Source organism: Syngnathoides biaculeatus, chromosome 23, assembly GCF_019802595.1.
Source record: "Syngnathoides biaculeatus isolate LvHL_M chromosome 23, ASM1980259v1, whole genome shotgun sequence".
NCBI classification, from domain to species: domain Eukaryota; kingdom Metazoa; phylum Chordata; class Actinopteri; order Syngnathiformes; family Syngnathidae; genus Syngnathoides; species Syngnathoides biaculeatus.
The window spans coordinates 13737938-13760364 of record NC_084662.1 but is presented as its reverse complement, the minus strand read 5'-3'; the positions used below and the strand labels follow the sequence as shown (position 1 = coordinate 13760364).

The 22427-nt window shown below is 43.4% G+C and overlaps 1 protein-coding gene across 2 annotated transcripts in view; it reads left to right on the top strand.

Annotated features, from left to right (window-relative positions):
• Window positions 1–1069: 1069 nt before the first annotated feature.
• The window catches only part of LOC133496231 (protein eva-1 homolog A), a 295444-nt gene continuing 274086 nt past the window's right edge, over window positions 1070–22427 (top strand). For both annotated transcript variants that reach the window (XM_061811538.1, XM_061811537.1), the window contains exon 1: window positions 1070–1207. The gene's annotated coding sequence lies outside the window, so the exon portion shown is untranslated. The remainder of the gene's footprint in view (window positions 1208–22427) is intronic.

Here is a 22427-nt window from a genome sequence, read left to right as displayed (position 1 = left end):
CCATCACGAGACAAAAGAAGCCCTCCTACCACTGCGCCTGTCCGTTTGTGTGATCTTCCGACTCATCTCTGGTCCAGCGAGGGCCCGCCACCTCTCCCCGCTGCCAAGATGCCGCTACCCGTCCCATCCCGCCTGTGTGTCTGCCAGGCGGCGGGGTCGCCGTCAGAGTCATCATTGTTGCCCCGTTGTCCTGCTGGGCCTGTGAAAAGCGTCTTTGACACTTCTTTTTGATCGGCTCAGCTCCACGGCATCAGCCCTGTCACGGTAACAACTGTCCCTGGATTACTTCAATGTGTAAAAACAAATAATAATAATTTAAAAATATCTATCTATCTATCTATCTATCTATCTATCTATCTATCTATCTATCTATCTCTATCTATCTATCTATCTATCTATCTATCTATCTATCTGTACAGGTACTTGGGGGTGGTGATTGTTTTCAGTTTTTGGACGGGGGAATACAAATTTTACACATAGGGCATTCGAACCCAGATCTCAGAACTGTGAGGCTGACGTGTTAACTCCGTGTGACCATCTTTACTATAATCAATCGGTTGTAGCGATCGATTGGGTGAGACCATTTGCGAGGATATCAAGGGGGTGTTTGAAGTTCACAACAGTATTGAGAGGTATTATTAACAAGAAAACAGCCCAGTGTGTTTTCCCGAATAAATAAAGAAAAATGTTAGTCATTGGCATACTTTGTCAAATATACATAATAAGTACTGTACGTGAGAAAGTTAAATATACAGTAGTATTTTTTTTTTTTATCCCATTAGCAAACCAGGATATGAAATCGGAAATATGGCGTCCATACGGACGGTCGGAACTTCGGAAGCTCGGCCTGGGTTAAGTCAACACCGGCACAAAGTCTACCTTTACGGACCCCCACCGGGGCCGGGGAGTCGCGGCGGACAATAACCTGTGTTTCCCCGGCACAAAGTCTTCTCTGTGTCCGCCCAAGTTTCCCCCAGCCTCCGTTGGAGGGGTTGTACAGCACCGCAGCTTCCAGTCGCGTCGCGGTGATTAATCACCGCGTTCTCGGTTCCATGCCCCGAGCCGGTCGCCCCACCAGGTGAGAGTGGGGGGCCCCTCCTCCACCGACGAGGACTTCGGGGCAAGGTAGCCCTCCGGGGGTGGGGGTTTCGCAAAGACGTCCGTGGAAAGTCATCAGCCGTCACATCTGGGGTGCATTACACGCAAGGTGAGAGACAGTCACGCGCTGGTTTGTGGTGGGCCACTATGATGGCTTGAAATGTTCCAATCAAATGGACAGTAAATGAAATTTTGTACTGTACAAAAATGTATTTAAAACTGCCCAACTTGGTCAAACGACCACACATACGGGCTTATTTCGGACTTTGCTTTCAAGGGTGTAAAACTTAGAGAGCCCCCTCTCAAGGTAAAAAAACTTAATATTTTTCTTATATTTCTCTAGGTCACATCAGTGCACATTTCAACTCTAAAGGCCGGACAAAGTTTTTTTTTTTGTTTTTTTTTTTCCAACTGCATACTGCTTTATTTAACAGTTGTAATACATTTGAACTGAGCTGAAGGATTGATCTCGGGCTCAAAGTAGACTAACGAACAAAAGACCGAGCATAATACCGGGATCCCTTGAGACCCGAATCCCAAATCTGTACAGTCTGAATCAAGAAAATACGTTATGTGGTTTTTGTGTTTCTATTGCAAGAAATTGTAATATCGGTAGTGATTTGGGAGGCGGTGTAGGTTATGGAGCAAAAATAAATAATACAATTAAAAAAAAAAACAAAAATACAATTACAATTGTACTGGTCCGGCCATGTTAGCGTGGCGGCGCGAGCATTAGCGTTATCGTTAAAATCTTTGTGTACCATCTTTCTTTGTAAATATCTCATGTTTCAATGTCTGTTTTAATGCGGGCACTTGCGGCTTTTACACGGCTGCAGCCCGTATATGTACCAAATATTATTTCCTTTACAAATGTACTGGGTGAGGTTTATAACCAGGTGTTCTCTGTAGGCCGGGAATTACAGTATTTAGACTAATCCCTGCACTTTCACAGCTCACGCTGTTTTCAAGGGCTTCTCGTGCGGTCATTGTGCTTTTTAGGAAAGCTGTCAGATTCCACAAAATGGTGCCAAAACCCTGGCTAATAGGACAGTAGTAATTGGTGTCAAAGAAGTACCTGCAGAAGTCACATCTTGACTCAGAGAAACATAATTTGTCGAGGAGGAGATAGGTGGCTGTTTTACAGAGAGTTTGCTGCCATTTTTTTAAAAAAGGTTAGTGTTATAAAATGTGTTTGAAATTATTTTAATGTTTATGATAGAGTTCTGGTTTAATGCCGTGATTCTCAAAGTGGGGTACTAGTACCACAAGTGGTCCTCAGGCTTAAGGTAGGTGAAAGACTGAAATGTTCAAAGAATGTAAAATATGAACTAAAGCGTTAAACATCATGTCAAACTCATCTTACCCATTAAATACAAATCAACATGAAATTTGTATTATTGCTATACATAAATGGAGGAGCCAAAAGCGCTTTGTTTGTTGTAGTATTATGCAAACTTATCCCATGGCTTGCATCTGGAAGTGGAAGTGGAAGAAGTTGGGCCTGATCTTCCGTCACTAAATGTTAAGTGACCTGCTTTGTGCCTCCGTCCGGGCCACAGGAAACTGAAGAGCTCCATGTGAAATGGAAATGTCACAGCGATAAAGACTGAATCTTCAACACCGTGTTTGCGCATGTGTGACCGTGACGGGGCGGAAGTACAGTGCACTGATGGGGGCCCGGCATAAATTTATACAACTATGATTTGTAGCTTCACGCCTTCTCTGTTGTGGCATGTTGTCCCCGTGTTTTCATTTGAAATGGAACCTCCAAGATCTACAGCAGTGTGTTAAGACTTAAGCATTTTTCCCCTTTTCCATTGGTAGAACTAGAATCTGTTCTAGTGTGAAACGGTCACTGGTTGGTCTTACAGCCTTATATTTTATATATAATACCTTCATAAATTTGACAGGCAAGTCATATTTTTAAATAATGTAGTTAAGGGAAAAAAAGATTGTGGATTTGTGTTGTGGCATTTCAAATTTAGCTAGAAGTTGTCAGTTTAAATAAAACTTTATTCAGGACACAACTAGTAATAAGTCATGTTCTACTGTATGCGTTGTATTTCGTTGGTACTGTACTGTTTCAGTACTTGCTCTTCAACATTGTTGACATCCCCTTTTTGATTTTATCCCGTTTTCATGCTCTTCTTCTTTTCCTTTCGGCTTGTCCCGCCACGGCGCATCTTCTTTTTCCATCCAAGCCTATCTCCTGCATCCTCCTCTCTTAACACCCACAGTCTTCATGTCCTCCCTCACAACATCCATTGACCTTTTCTTTGGTCTTCCTCTCACTCTTTTGCCTGCCAGCTCCGTCTTCACCACGCTTCTACCAATATACGCGCTCTCTCGCCTCTGGACATGTCCAAATCATCGAAGTCTGCTGTCTCTAACCTTGTCTCCAAAACATCCAACTTTGGCTCCAGTTCTCCTTCCTGTTGTCTCTTCAGTTCCACTGTCTCGGATCCGTACATCACGGCTGGCCTCACCACCGTTTTATAAACTTTGTCGTTCATCCTAGCAGAGACTCTTCTGTCACATAACACACCAGACACCTTCCGCCAACTGTTCCACCCCGCTTGGACCCGTTTCTTCACTTCCTTACCGCACTCACCATTACTCTGTATTGTGGACCCCAAGTATTTGAAGTCGTCCTCCTCCGCCCATCTCATTCACGCACATATATTCTGTTTTACTTCGGCTAATCTTCATTCCTGTCCTTTCCAGTGGATGCCTCCCATCTTTCTAATTGTCCCTCCACCTGCTCCCTGCTTTCACTGCATATCACGCTATTTTATGTAAAATGGAGTACACACGTGTCGATTGTCGAATGTGAACATTTCTTCCTCTCACTTCCAGTCAATGTCAGCAGTGGCCCTTTTAGCAGCTGGTTTTCAAAGATTATCATGAGCAATTATCCTGAGGTGTGGGGTTTAAGTGATTTTTTTTGTTGTTGTTGTCTGTTTGTTTTTCCCCCCTTCCTGATCAGCTGAGGAAATTGCAAGTGCAAACAAGTGTAAAAATGAAGGATGTCCATCAAACAGTATATGATAGGAAATCATTGTTTGTGGTAAACGCTCAATTTGCCCAAGCCAATAACTTTGTCTTTTTCCTATTAGATGGAACAACCAATTAGGAAGTGTGCTGTTGCCAGACATAAATAAAGGACAGAATGGTTGTGCTAAGTATTTATAATCAAAACAAATGTTTCAAGCGCCTCTTTTTTAAATTTTATTTAGCCAGGTAAGGCTATTCAGAACAGATTCTGATTTGCATTGCACACCTGGCATCAGACAGCAGAGTAACTCATTACAAAATGAAAACAAATACAATATATTGCTACTATGGATGAAGGAGGTGAGTTTTATTTTTCTTGCAGTGTTCCAGTTGTGCGGGGTAGAAATTTGAAAAGATAGATTAAGACTAGCTTTGGGAACAAAGAGGTTTATAAAAATGCTGGAACAAAATGTGCGGGTGGTGGTGTGGATGGTGAGCAGAGAATAAAGATTGGTTGGAATGTAGCATAACTGTTAGTCTATAAGGACACTATCGTCTTCTATTTCTTCTTTATAATTTCTTACAGTCTGTGGCACATTGCTGGCTCTCAAACGTCACTCTTTGTACTACAACAAACATTTCTTGTGGAAAAGATTTGTGATTGTCAATGCGCCGATCGTTATGTGTGGTGTGCTTTGTCGGCCACCTCGATGACATAACATACTTGATCAGTAAGCACACAGAGGAAGATTTAAAAAAAATAATTGTAATAATTTCCAAAAGTGGCACCTCCCACAATTCAATAATGTCGACTAAAGCGTTTGTCTTCAGTGTTACTCTCGTCTAGGGACAATAAAGTGGATTTTGTTTTGCTGACAAAGATATTTCTATTGCATACATTTCAGAACGTGTTAAAACAAAATGTCCTGAAGTTCAACGATTTGAACCAAACTTGCGTCTGTGCGCCTTTGCTGAAGATCCTGTTGAGAAATGAGGTCCTCGGAGAGAAAAATGTAACGTATCCCATGAAAAAAGCTTATAAAATTCACCCAGGGCAAGTATGAGCAAAATAGTGATGCCACAAATCTGCCTCATCACCCCACGTGTTAGCATGAATGAAGCCCTTAAAGGTGTCGGTTTCCAGTCAATAAACATGTGGAATGGACGCTCGGTTCAGTGGGAGTTGAACATGTGGGACCAGTCAGTCGCACGTTGGCCCTCCGGTAACTTTGTCAGGATACCACCGTCTACATGAAAGCCACTATTCAGCCACACAAATCAAACTTCCACTTAGCTTATGCTGGAAACATAAAACTAACTAAACACAACGTTTCCCGAAATACAGTAGCAATCAAAAGTCTGTTTGACATGGGCAATATCGCTTTTTAATCAAGATTTTTTTTTTCCCTCCCCCTTCTTTCTCCTTTATTCTTGTCCATGCGTCGAGGCCTGATGGCTCCTGCTGCTGGACTGTCTGACGCTATTGATGGTGTCTCGGCATCATGTCGCGTTGACGCGCGTCGTGCCAGGTTCATCGTGGCACGCCTGTTAGCGTGTGTGGTCAAAAGGCAACGGGGGCGCCGCAGGGCAGCGAGGGCAAGGTCCGTTTGGTCCAAAGCCGGTGGCACACCATGGTTCTATGATTTTAGGCTGTTTTATGAGTAGTTTGGAGTGGTGGGTGGGGAGAAATCACTCTTAAAACATCCTACAGTACAGGATAAAGTCTTGGCTTAATGTTTGGGTGACGGCTCGTTGTTCCTCACTGCCTCGTGACCGCCATCATTCCTGCACCCAATAATTCGATGCGCCTTGTGTTAAATACAGAAATTGCACCCGCAACTGATACTGCACCGTTTTCAAGACGATGCGACTACTGGTCACGAAAATATGGCGATCAGTAGCTTCATAAAAATCTCTTGAAAAAAAGTCTTCAATTTGACTTCCTTAAACTTGAGAAAAGGTTATGGTCCAGACATGTTTGGAAAATCCCTCTTCCCAGAATTTGTGTGTTTCCAGAATTTTTAATCTGACAATTGAAGGTCCAGGCACTAAGTTGGGGGAACTGTGGCATACAATTAAGACAGTTGGACAAACTTTCAGATCATCTTTCTCCCCTCTCTCTGGAGAAAGGCATATGGTTAGTCTGGGCAGGAGATAAGAAGAATGTGTCAGTGTGAGCTACTGAACAAACACATCTTTCATTCCTCCCTTTCTTCTCCACTCTTTTCCCCGTGTTCCTCTCTTCCCGGCTCCTCACCTCCTCCGTCTCACCGACGGCTGGGCACAATTAGGAGAAGGGGCGCTGTCATATTTGCGGGTGATGGCAAAGAAGGGTGGAGAGGCAGGGAATGGGCTTCAGATGGTCTCTGGGAATGAGGAGGGGCAGAATGAAAGAGGCTCTTTCCTCTCTGGTAGGTCACATCAGAGGTGCGTGTGCTGCCGCTCGCTTTTGCGGAGAAAAAAAGTGGTTTTCGCCCGACTCTGCTTCCATTTATCTTCAGCTTCCTCGACACACAAGCGTACATTTGTACAGCACATGCGTGGACCCTCTGTTCACTTTGATTCTTGATTGCTTTGGTTTCTGTGGCGTGTACTTATATAATATGACAATTCGGGCATAATAATCGATTTATTGAATAATTTACTACTACGTTTTTTTTTCCTGTGGAATTTAATTAGACCTGCAGCTATTGAACATTTTTAGTCTAGTATTCTAGCGATGACCTCATTGATCATTAGTATTAAAATGTACTCGCAAAAAACAAATCAAATGTTCATTATGATACACCAGGCGTGCCCAATGTGTCGATCGCGATCGACTGGTCGGACAGCTTCCACCACCGCCGCTTTAGTTAGCAACACAGGCTGAGCAACGTAGAGCAAAGACGAGCTAGACATGCTGCTTATGTTTACTTTCGTTTTCAATGGAGAAAGTTAAACAATAAATGCTGTTGTTTTAAGATGCATTGACTGTCGGAGTATGTGAATGATCAAAGAAATTGTGGTTAAACTGGACGAGATTTTCTCTTTTCTGAGTTGCAAAGGTCTGGTCTGAAGCCAAAGTAGAAAGTGCGGGATGAGATGGTGTGTAATTTTAAAATTCCACCTTGGCACAGCCTGATCCAGGATGAAAGCACAGACAATGCAGTGCACAAAAAGCTAATTCTGTATTATAAATATAGGAGGCAACATAACATTAACCTTAAAACGATTTGGGAGCATCATCAAACCCCGCCTCGGTAGCTCAAAAGAGACTGGCTGCTTGAAAAGTAGATCTTGGGGTAAAAAAGTCTGGGGACCCTTGTGATACACAATAATGAACACATGAGATGTAGGCATTATTTTTGTCCATCAGTGGTGGCCATCCTTACCTTCTACTGTAGTATCTGTGACTGAGTGTCTATGGCTTTAAAAGGCGGGGCCAGGCCTGCTAAGTGATGAGGAAGTCAGTGGAGTAGATTATGCAGTCGGCTCGGTGTTAACTTGATACGTATATGCATACATAGATATGCCAGCATGCTGTTGAAGTCCGGCTGACCAACATGACCAACCATTTTGGAGAGGTCTACGTTCCCATTGAAAGCAATGTTTTTCCATTGAAAATAAGTTAAGTTATTAAGTTAGTTACATTTTTGGAATTAATGAAGTGTGTGCTATCAATTCAGAATGGAACAAAATGCCACTTAAAATATTTGTACTTATGAAAGGTTACTCCCAGTTCCCTTCTCTCAATTGTACGGTGTTGTACGCAATGGTATGCCTTGTCTTTGGTTTCTTGCCATCCATACACGTCGAGTCTGCTGACAACGACCCTCCTCGCTTAGTGTCACCATAGCCCCAAAGCTCAAAAGTGGGACAAAGTCTTATCTAGCTATTCATATCTGTTGTGAACTAACTTATCCGTCTGTGACCACCAGGCTGGTATCTACCCGTGAGCCCAAGAACAAACCCTTGATTCAGTCTGAGAAAAAATGGCGGTTTAACTCTATTGCAGACTAATTTGGTACCAATTTCACAGTACGTGAGCGACTTTGTTTTTGATAGTCTCAAGCTCAAGTAGTGGTTGTACTTGGTGTTTATATTATGATTTATGCCCTTGAAGTGTTTTCACTCCAATTCTTTGACTGTAATTAAGAAGTTGTTACTGCGTTGGTGTAGGTTAGCGACACCTTTTGACTTATGTGCATATTTTGATGGAGTTTGCCGTAAAATTAGTACCCCCTGCAATTGTGTCTTGAACCAATGGAGCGCACGACTTTTCTTTAAATGGCAAAGCTGCCGTTGATTCAGTCTTATCTAGGAATGGACATTTGAAGAAGTGCCTTTGATTCATCTTGTGTTAATTATGTCCCAGATGACTACAAGTCTACACTGACGTATCCCTCGTGTAGAAAAGTGTGAAGATGACCCCCCCCCCCCCCCCCCCTTCGGCCAGTTGGGAATAGCACAGTTCAAGTGGCTATTATTAGCGCACTGTTCCACTGCCCCTCCGCTCCCTCTATGTCTCCTGTCTAACTGAAGCGTTTCATCATTATCTCGCTGCGGCTATCGCAGCTCGCTACAAGAAGGACAGCCCCTTTGCCGCCATTCCGACAAGACTTTTTATGGGCTACTGCATACATTGTGTTACTTACTCAGTATGTCAGGGCTCCGGGGGGTAAGCGTCTGCGGAGTCAGACGACACGCTTATCCTTTCATTGAGGGACACTTCAACAGCCCAACATTCAAGGGCACCGCCGTGGCTGCAAGCTCAGCATATCGCGCCTCGGTCCGTTCGTCGCTCTCACGATCGACACATACGAAAGAGAGAGACAAATATAGCACTCATTCTTATTTCTCCCTCCGCCCCCTACACTGATGTCTCACAAAGTGTCTTACATTACAGATAAGTGCAGGGGTATTGACAAAGGTCGCAGTGGACCACCTCTGCCTTGACCTTTTTAGCCTGTTAGCTACTGTGTTGGCCAGATGGTCAAAAAAGGGCTGACATACAAAGTCAACTGTAGTCTGGCACTGTAAGACGTTCAATGTTTTCCAGCTTCAGTTTATCTTATGCATACCTTAAGCCCCATACGCCCCCCCACACTATTTGAGAGTATAGGGACATATTTCTGCCTTGAATAACCAAAACTCCAAGTAATTGACGCCTACATAACCTGTGTAAGGATCTATTCTGGTCGTCAGTTTTGCTCTGTTTTTTGTATTTGTCTTTGACTGTTTGTACCATTCAATAAAGTACTAAAATTGCACTGATGCTTGTGGCTCTTTTATTTTTCGTTCATAATTTTGTTTCACAACTTGAAGCAACTGAAAGAAATTAATTCAGCAACCGCTCATAACTTGAAAAAGTTGAGGCACTTGCAAGTCAATGGTACGTCTGTTTTAATAGTTTCATCTATAAATATACTCTGCTTAGACATGCATATGGAATGAAGACTGTAACTTCCACTAATAACCCAGGCTAATTTTAACTCCTGCCTGCCATACCAAGATGTTAGTCTGTCAGTAGAATTGTATCACTTCAATTATGTCCTTGAGACAAATTACTAATTTCATACTAGTTAATTCCTTGGCACCGTCTTCTGGAATTTATTTTAGTATGATATCGCAAAAAACAAATGAATGAATTTTCCATCAATTAGCTGTGATTAAGTTCCACAGAAGAAAATATAGATTAATTTTCAAATAGCGACCCGCAAATAAGTTGGGGTTTAGTGTAATTGTGCTGTCATATTCCTAGACTTTCCTTGATATCGTTCCCTAAAAATAATAATAATAATGTAGATACTCAAATTGGATCAAATACGAGGGCCGTTAAAGTACGCGCTGTGTAAATCAATGTTTGGCCTTGAATGTGAGTCGTCGTGCACCGAACAAAAATAAGCTGCCAATTAACAGCGTCCGAGAATCCCACTGCGTTCCTCTTGTGTTCAATAGCTGACCCGTGACCGGCGCGGTGTTGGTTCAGCACCGCTGTACGTCTGTCCCTGGAGCTGTGAGGCCGAACCCGGGGACGAGACGTCTGCGAGGTTTGTCAGCGCTCCGTGTTTTTACAGCTAGTGTCAGTTCCGAAGTTCAGGGTCTGCGCTGTAGGGGGGGGGGGGGGGGGGGGATTCTAGTGCAGTCTAAACACAAGTGATGAAATGTCATCCTTGTCAGGCACTTGGGTCTTTCGTTCAGCTTTTCGTCTGAAGACTCTTTGTGGATATGAATGAGGTTTCTGATTTTCTGAGGAATTTCATCATGCTTGATAAGGGAAATGTCTTTCTCGTTCTCTGAAATCATGTTTGTTACGATGCCAATAGCATTTTTTTTAAAAATCCGACGTAAGGTAGCCGCAATTCTCCTGTATTTTTGGGGGTTTTCTCCCAGCAGCTGCGTAGAATGGCGCGGCATTCTGTTTGGCTTCAGTTAAATCCTCCGTCTGGTGGTCGTGGCCCTCACGAGGTATCGCAGCACGCTAATGCCAATGACGGGGCTCGCCGCGACCCACTGGGTGGTCATGTTCATCAGGTGGCACATAAACCCGAGTGACGCTGTGTTTTTGGCCCGGGTCCTGAAAATAGTTCTCAGCAAATTGAAGAGTTTGCAATTTTTTTTAACGTAACACTATATTCGTTTGATCCTCAGCACTTGAGCAGCACTTCCCAGATGTTTATTTCCTTGGGTGGGTATCATTTTCCTTGACACCTAAGAAGAGTCTTCCCCTGCCGAATCCCACTTGCTAAATTTCTAGGAGGTAAAAGTAAGGCACTTAAGTGCTCAGCAGGAAACAGGGCAGAGTCAATGGAAGCGTGTGTGTGTTTGTGTGGATAAGCTAAATTATTACCCATGAAATAAGCGACCAAAACTAACGTGAGATGCTGGACTTCTTGCAGTAAATAATCTCCCCGTCTGTGTGGTCCTTTTTTCCGCATTTTTTTTTTTTTTTTTTTTTTTTTAACCAACTGTTGTTTTATCTGTCATCTCGTCCGTGACGCTCAATCTTATCAATAGTCTTACACACACTGTCCAAATACCGCAACCTGAGGCGAGTGCACGAAGGCTAAAGTTCGCCTGTCTCTATTGTAACCCCCGCGTGACCTCCTCTGACGTGATTGACCGCTCGCACAAAAGAGCCCCAGTGGTCCGTACTCTCGAAGAGTTCTGGTCCATCCGTTAGCCACAGCAGGGGCCTGATAGAGGGAAAGGTTTCTGGGTCAAGGGTCGGCGAGATGCCACATGCTCGGTCGTCTGTCACATGGTTCGGCCCTCTCTGGTGACAGTGCACGCCTTTGAGAGGCAAGACGCGGCACCCCCGCCAAAAGGGGCCGACCCCCTCAGGGATGCGTGCGATTCATTCAGTGCTCTGAGGAAGGTGGCCTGTGACTCAGGGGATGAGGAGACCCCCATGTCACTGTGCGCTCACATTGAATTATAGTTTATGGGATACAACTCATTATACAGTTAGATTAGTTGAGGATAGCGACGGTAGAAGCAGTTTCAGAACCTTTTTATACTAGAAAAATATTGCAGCACACCACCATACAAAAATGAAAGAAAAAGTATGATTGCTAGCACCAAAGCCGAGGTACTTGCAAGAAGCTTTTGACTTTTACTCAGTTATATGATTTGGCAACAGGTGGAAGTTTATCGTACCTCCTCACATTTATTGTAAGAGCATTTAGTTGTTTTGCCTGTCACTGAAAAATGGGGAAAATTTAAATTTTAAAATAATCATTTTCACACAAGTTAAGTGAAATTTGCTAATTTTCACCAGGCGCTTTGGTTGGGACTTACTGCCACAATACAATATAATTAAATCAAATTAATCAATCAAATTAGTGATGCTGTTTTTTTTTTTTTAAATTTTAAAATAATTTATCTCAAAGGATATTGTGTGAATCGAATCAGTTCCACGGTCACTCTATCGCCATCATAAAACTAATTTTTTCAAATGTCCAGTTAATTTTGTTTAACCAATATTTTAACATCCGAAATCTTCATAAAAATGTGAATAACTCTACCCCCGTTAATGGTGAAAGTGAACAATAAATCACTCAACAGTTGACTTTAATGACAATTGGCAGAGGCGTGTCACATTATCTCATGCCTTTCATTTTTTTTTTTAACATTCTTCGTCGTCACACAGCAAACCATTGTAAAACTGTCATAAATGATGAAAGACCACTTCGATCTTCTGATAACCAGCGCCGACCAGTTTAATGTCTTACTGTTTGGAATGTGAGTCTCATCCCCAACCGTATTGTTTTCTCACATTCCTTTATTGTTAATACTTACTTCTCGAGTCCAGTTTTAGAACAGGTATATGAAAGAATAGCAAAATAAGCTTAATAAAAAGTAAAAGGTGCAGAGTAGAGGTACATTTATATCTGCAGTTTAGAAACGATGTGTAACCACCACCACCCCATAAAAATTAAATTGACTACATTTATACATGCATTATTACACATTTCTGCCCAACAGTGACAATACTTTTATGTCAAGCTCCGAAAAATATATTCTATACATCTACGCGACTAAATAAGCGCGATACGACGGACAATTACTTTTGTTTTCAGTGGAGGTGACCCAGTCCAAATTTCCGTGGCAGTGCGCTGATGTTACTGCTGAGGAGGTGAAATGTGAGCAGGCTCGCAGTCCTGGATCGATGGCCTCGCCTCTTCTGCCGTCCCTGGAGTCCACTCGCTCTCGATCACTGTCACCGCTCCCAGTCTTTGTGTCTTCCTGCCACGGCACCGTCAGTTCCTTTTCTCCTTTCGCCGGATTGTCTCTTTTTCACTCATTTTTCGACCTTCTGTCTCCTGTCGTGTCAAAACTGCAAACGGAAGCAACCGCATTACTGCTGAGCCACAAAAAAAAAAAAAAAAAAAGACAATCGCTTGAACTCTACTTGATTGATCACACTTCTTGCAGGCCACATTAAATATTTAATAGCCAGGATAGTAATGACCAGTATCTGTCCAACATAGCTTTTATTCAATTCCTCAACATGCTGCCCTGCCCTCTTCTCCATCCTTTAGTTTATCCTCCATTTTATGGTTCTTTTGTTGGTGTTTGCTTGAGAAGCAACCAGTCTTTTTCCCGATTGTGAAGGAAGAATCAAAAGAAGGCTTTTAATTAGTATGGATTCAATGTTGGTACAAAAGAGCACTCACTTTATCTGTTTCACATTTATGGCTTGTACCTGAAAGGGTTGTTAAAGTTAGCAGGATAATTAAACAGTCATTCATTGTGGAATTAGCTTTCTTATAACCACCTTTCGTTATATAATGAGCTAATTGATGGTGAAGATTTGGTTTGAAGGCAATTTTCAAAGTCCTGTATTTTGAATGTAATGTCTTTTTCCAAATGTTTTTAAAAACACCACCCATCTGGATAATTGACATATAGTACTTGGCATATAAAGATAATTTTGATTAAAGTGCCGATGGGAATTTGAGTTTCTCCTTTTAGTTAGCGTACATTTCCCTATTCAATAAAGATAACAGTTGATTGGTAATTTATTTACAACTTAATTTTGCATTAGTTTCAGATAGCTGAAAATAAAACTTTCTTTTTCTTTTCCTTTCGGCTTGTCGCGATTATCGCCACAGCGTGTCATTTTTTTTTTTTTAATCTAAGCCGTGCGTCTTCCTCTCGAACAATCACAGTCTTCATGTCCTCCCTCACAACATCCATCAACCTTCTCTTTGGTCTTCCTCTCCCTCTTTTGCCTGGCAGCTCTATCCTCAGCACCCTTCTACCAGTATACTCACTCTCTCGCCTCTGAACATGTCCAAACCAACGAAGTCTGCTCTCTCTCACCTTCTCTCCAAAGCATCCAACTTTGGCTGTCCCTCTAATCAGCTCGTTTGTAATCCTATCCAACCTGCTCACTCCGAACGAGAACCTCATCTTCTTCATTTCTTCTACGTTAAGTTCTGCTTGCTGTTGTTTCTTCAGTGCCACCGTCTCTAATCCGTACATCATGACCGGCCTCACCACTGTTTTGCAAACTTTGCCCTTCATCCTAGCAGAGACTCTTCCGCCAACTGTTCCACCCCGCTTGGACCCGTTTCTTCACTTCCTTACCACACTCTCCATTCCTCTGTATTGTTGACCCCAAGTATTTGAAGTCGTCCACCCTTGCTATGTATTCTCCCTGGAGCTGAAAATACAACATTTCAAGAAGATAGTGTTTAACCCTACTCATCTTTCGACAAACTAATTCAGAATGAATAGCCAAGTCATGCCCACCGTTATGCATCTATTGTTTTGTAACGTGATTAATAAACTGATCAGAACTCTTAAAGAGTTGAGTAATTCCAAGGTGGACAACTTTCCTGTAATCATTTTCATGTTGGTACGAGCCATCAATCCATCTTTGGCAGCGCTCCTCCTTGAAACAAGTATCACATCCAGTCAAAACAGGCCCGTGTTTGGTTTCCACCACAGAGCTCGTTTGACCGCCAGTAATGAGACTTTCTCAGTGGCTGTGTATTGTATGTGTTGGGGTGGTAAGAAAAAAAAAAAAAATTAAACACGATGAAGCACCTCTCCACTCAAGTGTGGGAGAATGAGACACAGGTGAATAGCATGCACCCTTGTATCTAATTTGTAAATGTGCCTGGGAGCAAAGACAGCCTTGACATGCGCCTTCTGTGATCGGAGTGAAGCTTTCATCTTCTAACGTTGTTCGCAGGGGAGGACGGCGGCTCTCCCAACACATGTTACAGTGCTTTTGTAATGAGTTGAAAACTCCCATCTGTGACGGCCTTGCCGATCCCCTTTCTTCTCCGGGTCAAGAATATAAGCCATTAATCATCACCTGGTTGGGTGACAGCCGCCGTTGGATTGGAGGTTTGAATCTCGGCGCTTTGACAGCACTTTCTCACTCTCTCTCTCTCTCTCTCTCTCTCTCTCTCTCTCTCTCTCTCTCTGGTGGGGCTGGAGGGGTAAAAAGGTGGAGGCGGTGGGCGGGAGGTGGAAGGTGGGCCGTGCAGGGGGGTCGAAACGCACATCACAAGAAGCATAATTGGCCATGAGCGAGCGCTTACTGGATCAGCGGCCCAGCCTCCTGACTAAGCGCTGTGTATCCACCAAGCTGGACCGCCTCCAAGCAGCCGGGAATATTTTTAATTTCCTTCCTACATCAGGCCCCAGGAATGTAGCACCCCCAAGCCCGCCCGGCCGCCTGCCACTATCCAACCTCTACCTATGCATTGCATACGCCACCCACCTCCTTTCCCCTCCATCTCCCTTTCTTCCACCATTGCTCTGCTTCCCATTATCTTTATTTAAAATGCAGATCTATATTTACTTACCAGAAACACATGTTCTGTGACACACGGGCACATGTGCAGATCATACATGCAGTAATGGGACGCGCTTGGTTTTTATTGTGGAAGTGGATATGTGGGTTCACTGTAAAATAGGCTCAAGGTGCACTCCGGAAATTCCTACAGAGTAAAGTCTCAATTTATGCTGTTTTCAGCCCCCTTGGGTCAACAGGGATCACACTTTTATCACAAGCGGACCTCTTTTTTTTTTTTTTTCCTAAAAATCTGGATCGGAGTTTACGAATGTCGCTTTTCAGCTACCCAATCACAGGCCGCATTAGGGTGACGCTTTGGAAAAGTGGAGACTGTCATGTCTACAACTTAGCGTGATCTTGGGTATCTGCTTGGCACATTTGGAACACCGGCCGACCGGAAAATCTACCTGGTTTTAGGAATCTGAAAGTGTGAATTGTGAGTAGAGCAATGCAATGAGCGAAATGCAATTATGTGGTTGAATTATTATTATTATTATTATTATTTTGAAGGAGTGGACCCTCTCTTAAAACAAGCATGCCCGTAGCTTCTACCTCAGACTTTAGACACCATACCGTACCTGCTAGATTCTACAATTACTTGCTCGGTTTCACTTTCAAATTCTTCTTGCCCAAGCAGTCTACCCCCACCCACTCCCCAGCTTCCTCTAATGCCCCTGGGAAACTCTGTTTCCAGGATCCCAATGTGCTCACACCACGCAAGACCAGTAACTTTGTTTTAATTAGCTTTTTCACAGCAGTCATTACAGCATGTTAAAGCAGTAAATAGTAAGGATGCACAGTTAGCAGATTTTGGTAAAAAAAAAAAAATAACCACTTGGTTTCGCCAGAACTTCCTAGAAGGGTGATCCATGAGCTACAAATGCAATTTCCGTTTTGGTGGGGATCTGGAAAGACGTGCAGAAATGGGAGTTAATATTTTGCATCAGATGCACTATAGCAGTCCTTCCCCACCTACAAACGGTTAAGATTAATCAGATATAAAGATATCTTTTACACTTTTTCCACCATATTGCACATAATCGGCAGTCAAAAAAAGAAAAAATGTCAGTCTGACTCAGTCCTGCAAAGGCTTCCCCTGTGCAAGGCAAACTGAGAACATCCCGCGGATCAAAAGGTGAGGAAAAGCTTGTGTTTTGCTAGAATTCCCCAAAGGAGGGTTAAGGGGTGGCGTGCTTTGCCAGGGTTCACTGCCAAGGTCTGAATGCGTGTCTGTGTGCGCGCCCGTCGTGAGGAAGGCCTGCCCGAGGAGAACCAGTTTCCGCCGCCGAGGTAAATTCCTGCGCGGTGTCGACGCCGACGGCGAGCCTTCTTTGGGGGTGGTCGCGGTCAAGAGGGCCCCCCCCCCTACCCCCCAGGTTCGTGGCTGGGGAAAATAAAGACCCTCTCTGTATTTGGGCTCTGGAAACATTAGGGATATACTTCAGTCAAGTAGCTTGTGTTTCAGCTACCAACAGAGGACTTTGTGGCTTTCTGCAGGCAGGCAAGGCTTTGTTTGGATGTGCGGTAATGGTTTTAATTATTTGGATTCAGAATCCTCCCATAAGTTTATTTTTCTCCATTTGATCGGAATATGATGTTATGATATGCCACAATGGTGAAGTGGAGAGTATCGGTCATTGAAAAGATCAAATGGTAACATACATCCATTTTCTTAGCTGCTTATCCTCACGAGGGTCGCGGGAGTGCTGGAGCCTATCCCAGCTGCCAACGGGCAGGAGGCAGGGTACACCCTGAACTGGTTGCCAGCCAATTGCAGGGCACATGGAGATAGACAACAGTCACAATCAACCTAGGGGCAATTTAGTGTCCAATTAATGTTGCATGTTTTTGGGATGTGGGAGGAAAGTGCCCGGAGAACACCCACCCACGAACGGGGAGAACTTCCAAACTCCACACAGGGAGGGCCGGGATCGAACCCGGGATCTCAGAACTGTGAGGCCAACGCTTTCCAGCTGAGTCGCCCTAATGGTAACAGTCCAATCAAATTTAATCGACATCTGATTCAGATTACAATTTCTCCCATCCCGTTAAAAATGTTTGAAAATGTTACGAGTTTTGATTGACATTCAGATGCTTTTTCAAATTGTAAAGTTGGAATTGGTAAATATTGCGGTAGTTTCATTTGATGAATTGGTCAATCTTTATGAAGACCAGATGCCGCACGTGAGACTCCGTTAATAAGGTGACTTGATTCGGGTCTTGACTTTGGCTAAGACAAGATGACTTGGGGCTGATTTAAGACTTGAAGGTTAGGACTGACTTGAGACCTTGCACATGTGACTTGATCCAGTCTCTACTATGTTCTTGCTGGGCATGATGCAGCATGTTTTGCATTTGAGTGCTTAATGTTTAATGACATCTCGCGATGAATCACCATTTGGTCATTTACTTGAAAGCAATTTGATTTAAAAAAATATATGTTTTTGGAGCGCATGTGTTTATGTATGCTTGTTTTGAGGCATACCATTACTGTGCCCTTTATCCAGCCACTTTCTCTTTGGCTATGAAACAAAAATGAATGGAGCGTTTCTATGTAGCATTTATGTAGCTCCTGAATATGAATCTCTTAATAATCACGCGATTAGCGCCAGAGGCTCCACAAGCACTCGACAGCCTTCAAATTGAAAGCGGGTGCCACGTTTGGAAGCATTGTTGTGCACTGTTGTGCATCCGGCCGGAGAGTGATAGCGATCTCCAGCCAATTGTGGCTGATGCAGTTAATTATCGCTATTGTTGATTATCCTAATCATGTCTTGGGGAGGAGCCACCAAACGCGCACAATAAGTGTTTTATTGTCTCTCTCAATTGGACCATGGAGGGAAATTGAATGTGTCGGGCAAGAGCGGGAGGTGGGAAACGGGGCTGCTTTTGTTATCTAATATCTGTTGTGATTGTTACACCTGCATGTAATAAAGCAGTAAATGGGGGGGGGGGGGGCTCAAGGGAAGAGGCATCATAGATTTCTCCACTCCTCATCATTCTCTTTGTTCTATACATCAGTAGATGTGGTAATGCTACACATACACGACGTCGCTATGGCGGTTGCGCTCATTGCTGTAGCAGCTTAGTGTGTTTTGTCAGCGGAGGACAGACCAGACAGCGTAAATTCCAGCAACTGTCTATATATACATACATATTTGTAGACAGTGACTAAATTTGTTCCATTCAAAAAATGGGATGAACATTTGTATGAAAGCAGGGTTAAGATAAAAATAGGAATCTTAACATCCCTCAATTTTCCAGAGGAATATCAAGCTAACAATGGTTCTATGCTTACAGCAAATTTTGCGGTTCACTCTTTTCCTTTGTCTCTAATTTCAAATTAAAGATGTACAGAAAATGTAAGGGCAATTGTATGTAATAATATGATGAGGTAATTGTTTATTTAGATTAATTTAGTCACCAAGGCCCTCTGAGGGAAACCAAAATTAAGATATGCCCCATGCTGAAAAGAAGTTTGAAAGAAAGAGGTGGAAAAAGCCCTTTTTCATCTGTTGATTCAAGAATCATCATTTTTGTGCAACAATAAGAATGGCATACAAAGAGAATGAAACACATTTTCTTGGAGTAAATTCTTCCATTGTTAAAATCCTCCAGGCACAAGGCAAAAAGTGTTTCTTTTGTTTGGTTTGCAGCACTAAGCAAAAATGACGCGACTGATTTCCCTGAATCTTGGGAGATGGTTTATTTGAGGAAATTGATTAATTGGTGTTTGGGAACTCTGGAAAAATGGAGTGTGCTACTTATTTAGCTGCAACCAGAAGAGGTTGTTGCAAAAATGGCGTCAATCCATGAGTAACTACAGAAGTGCTTTTCACTACATTTTCTTGACCGACTTAAGTTAATGATCAAAAAAATTTTCATATTTAGCATTACTCTCCAGAGCTGATATCGTGTCGCTCTTCATAGTGCCAACTAGCCATGAGTCACTAGCTCAAAAAAAAAAACTTGAAGTGTGGGTAATTGTTCCTGTTTTATTGCGCATTTCTGTGCAATCGACTGGACTGCACTGGAACAGGATTGCCTGGCATGTCAGGATTTCTCTGTCAAACCAGTCAGATAGACAGTATATTTTTTTAATTATTCCTTCTAAATCACCCCCCCCATCACCACATTTTTCTTTTTAATTCCACTATTCCTTGTTAAGCACATCTCCCTACAAAAAGACAACTTGAAGATGAGCGGCGTAGCCAGAGAGCGCTCCAATAATAATGACCCTGCGGTCTAATAAGCAGGTTGTCTCGGATCGCTAAGACCCTTCTGGGAGGTGTCAGTACCGCTCACTGATGGCGTATGTGCGTGTATGCGAATACGCACCTTCCGACTTGTGCATCAGTGGTCATATATTGTAAACATTAATCTTGGGCAGATGGGAAAATTGAATATCAAACCCGAGAGGGTTACCAGGGAATGAAGCATATTTAAACGCGTCGGTCCGGTGGCATTGTCAGCATTCAGCTCGAAACGGCAGTGGAACATAAAGATGACGCTGACAAGCTGTGTTTGAGAATGGTAGTGGTCTAGTTGCAGCAGTGATTTTCGAGCTTTTGGACTGAAAAGGGGATCTTTCATGAGCCTGAGAAGGGGAAAATGTGACGAAGAACAACAGTTGAAAGGAATAATGCAGGAGCAAGGTCCTCAAGTCTCATCGGGGCAATGACAGATGATGGCTGGTGACAATACGGCTTTCACCTAAAAATGTTCCGCTAGACCCCTCCCCAAATCCCCCTTTTCCCGCGGCACCCCTGTACCTTGAGTTCCTGGCTTGCGAACCTCTGCAGCATCCAAGCCGCCATCCTCAAACAAGCTAGCTGGTAACTGTCACCCTCTGCCATTGAACCCCTCAGCGGGGCCTCTGACCGGGGAGCCATGCGACAGCAGAGGGGAAACCGTGGAAGTCCTTTCATGTGACGTGGCTTGTAGCGCAGCCTTGATCTGAACCCAATGTGACAACGGCAAATTACCGCCAACGAAGGGCGCCGAGTACTGAGGGAAGCTATCGCAGGGGGCGGGACAGAACAATAACGGGTACAAAGCTACTGTCTCGCTGCATTAGTTGTGCCTAATTTTTTTTTTTTTTTTTTTTTTAATTATTTTGCTCGCTCCAACTCGGCATCCTTCAGTTTATTACTCCTGTCGTGCTGCGTGACGCCTGGGAGTTTTGGTTAAATAGACAATCTGGCACTTATGGATCGTCCAAACTCTGCGTCATTTCATGCAAACCCTTAACCAAATATCGGATTAAGGTATTGTGTTGCGCACGCCAAGCTTGTTTGTCTGCTATTGATCACGACGAGCCAAAAATCAATCTCGCGAAAGCCCCTTTGGTCAAAGATGTTCATGTCACACGAGTGCTGGAAGTAAGAAGCACATGCTAATCCTACTGTATGCCCCCTGATTTAAAAGCTGCTTCCTGCAGATGCCAGTTGCTTGTAATCTCAGCCGCTTGGCAGCAGGGGCCCTTGGGTGGTCGCTGTGATGTGACGTAACCCTCGTGATTGGGGACTTGATAAGGGCATGTGATCCTTGTAGAGGAAGCCTCACTTCGGTCCTGACCCTGCTTCTAGTCCACATAAAGCAAATTACTGTTAACAATCTTGCCGGCAGAGGCGGCTGATCAGACCTTTGGACAATCAGGACAATGCCATTGTTCTCTCAGGTCCCTCCCTCCCTTGGTCCCCCAAGAAATTATAAGTACCCCACTGGGCTCGAGGAAGCCTGTCAGCCTCAATTCCGAGAAACTGGCAACATCTAAACCGTCTTAGAGATGGCAGTGAAAAGAAAAATGTTTCTCCCTTTTTTTTGTCTTCAGCCTTTTGTCCCCGCGGTCCCTGATTGTCTTTTAATGGGTGACACGTTGAGGTTCAAATACATCAGGGATTTTCCCATGCCGGTGATTGGCTGAATGGCTCTGGGAAGATGTGGGGAGAAGACAAACCAAAATTTGGGATTTGACGTGAAGTGAGACCGACAGCATGGTCAACTAATGGTTCGCACTTTGCCCTCACGGTCTTGAGATCTGGGGTTTAAATCTTGGCTCCGGCTTTCCTGTGGTCCTACGTGGATTTTCTCTAGGTACTAACATGTAACCAGGTGGAATTTCAGGTGAACCTTTTGATGCTGTCCTCATTCACACGGCTAAAAAAAAAAAAAAAAGATGATCATATAGTAACGTGATTTCCCAGAGGATCGACTCTAAATCCAATCTCTTCCCTGATCGCCCATTTAGCCCCAACGTTGAGTACTTAATGTCTCCTCCTTAAACCTAACATGCACGTTTTAGGAAGGTTGGAAGAAGTTAAAATACCTGGAGAAAACCAGACTGAAATCCCAATAATCTGTTCCAGCACCCCCTGAGAACACACCACAGTTTAGTTACGTGTTTTGAATTCAGACATGTTTTAGAAAGGATTGTTTAAAAATAGATGAAAGGTCATTGGCGACTGCAACTCTCCTTCCCCACATTCCAGTACCTTTTATAGCTTTTATTATTCCCGGTTTAGCTGAAGCGGCTGCATATCTGACTTTTGCTTGTACCTAAAATTTTGCTCTCAATCTCAAAACCAACCAAGCAACAACTTGCGACTTGAAAAAATAAAACATAAAAGGAAGCTATGGCACTTGTAAAGCAATATATGGTGTTGCGCAAGCCTCAAATTAAACCACTTCTTGAGTGAATTGAGGAAAAAAAATGATTGGAAAATGAGAACACTGACAAGGAGGACGCAGAAGATCCAACAAATGAAACAACCGCTGTGTTTGTAACTCACTTGATGAACAATGTTCACCATTTTAAGCCAATTTTAGCATGTTTTTGGACTGAGACAAGCAGAGATGAGACCCCTGTTGCCTGCCGCACTTTCACCGTTTTTAGTGTTGTGTAACGGCAACCCAAACGGCGCTTTCTCACCAACGACTGTCCCTCGCATCATCTCCCCGACTCCTTAAAGATAGACATCGAGCGGGAATCCGCTCCGTGCCAGATCAGCGCTCCATTAATCTTGCTCACCTTGTGTTT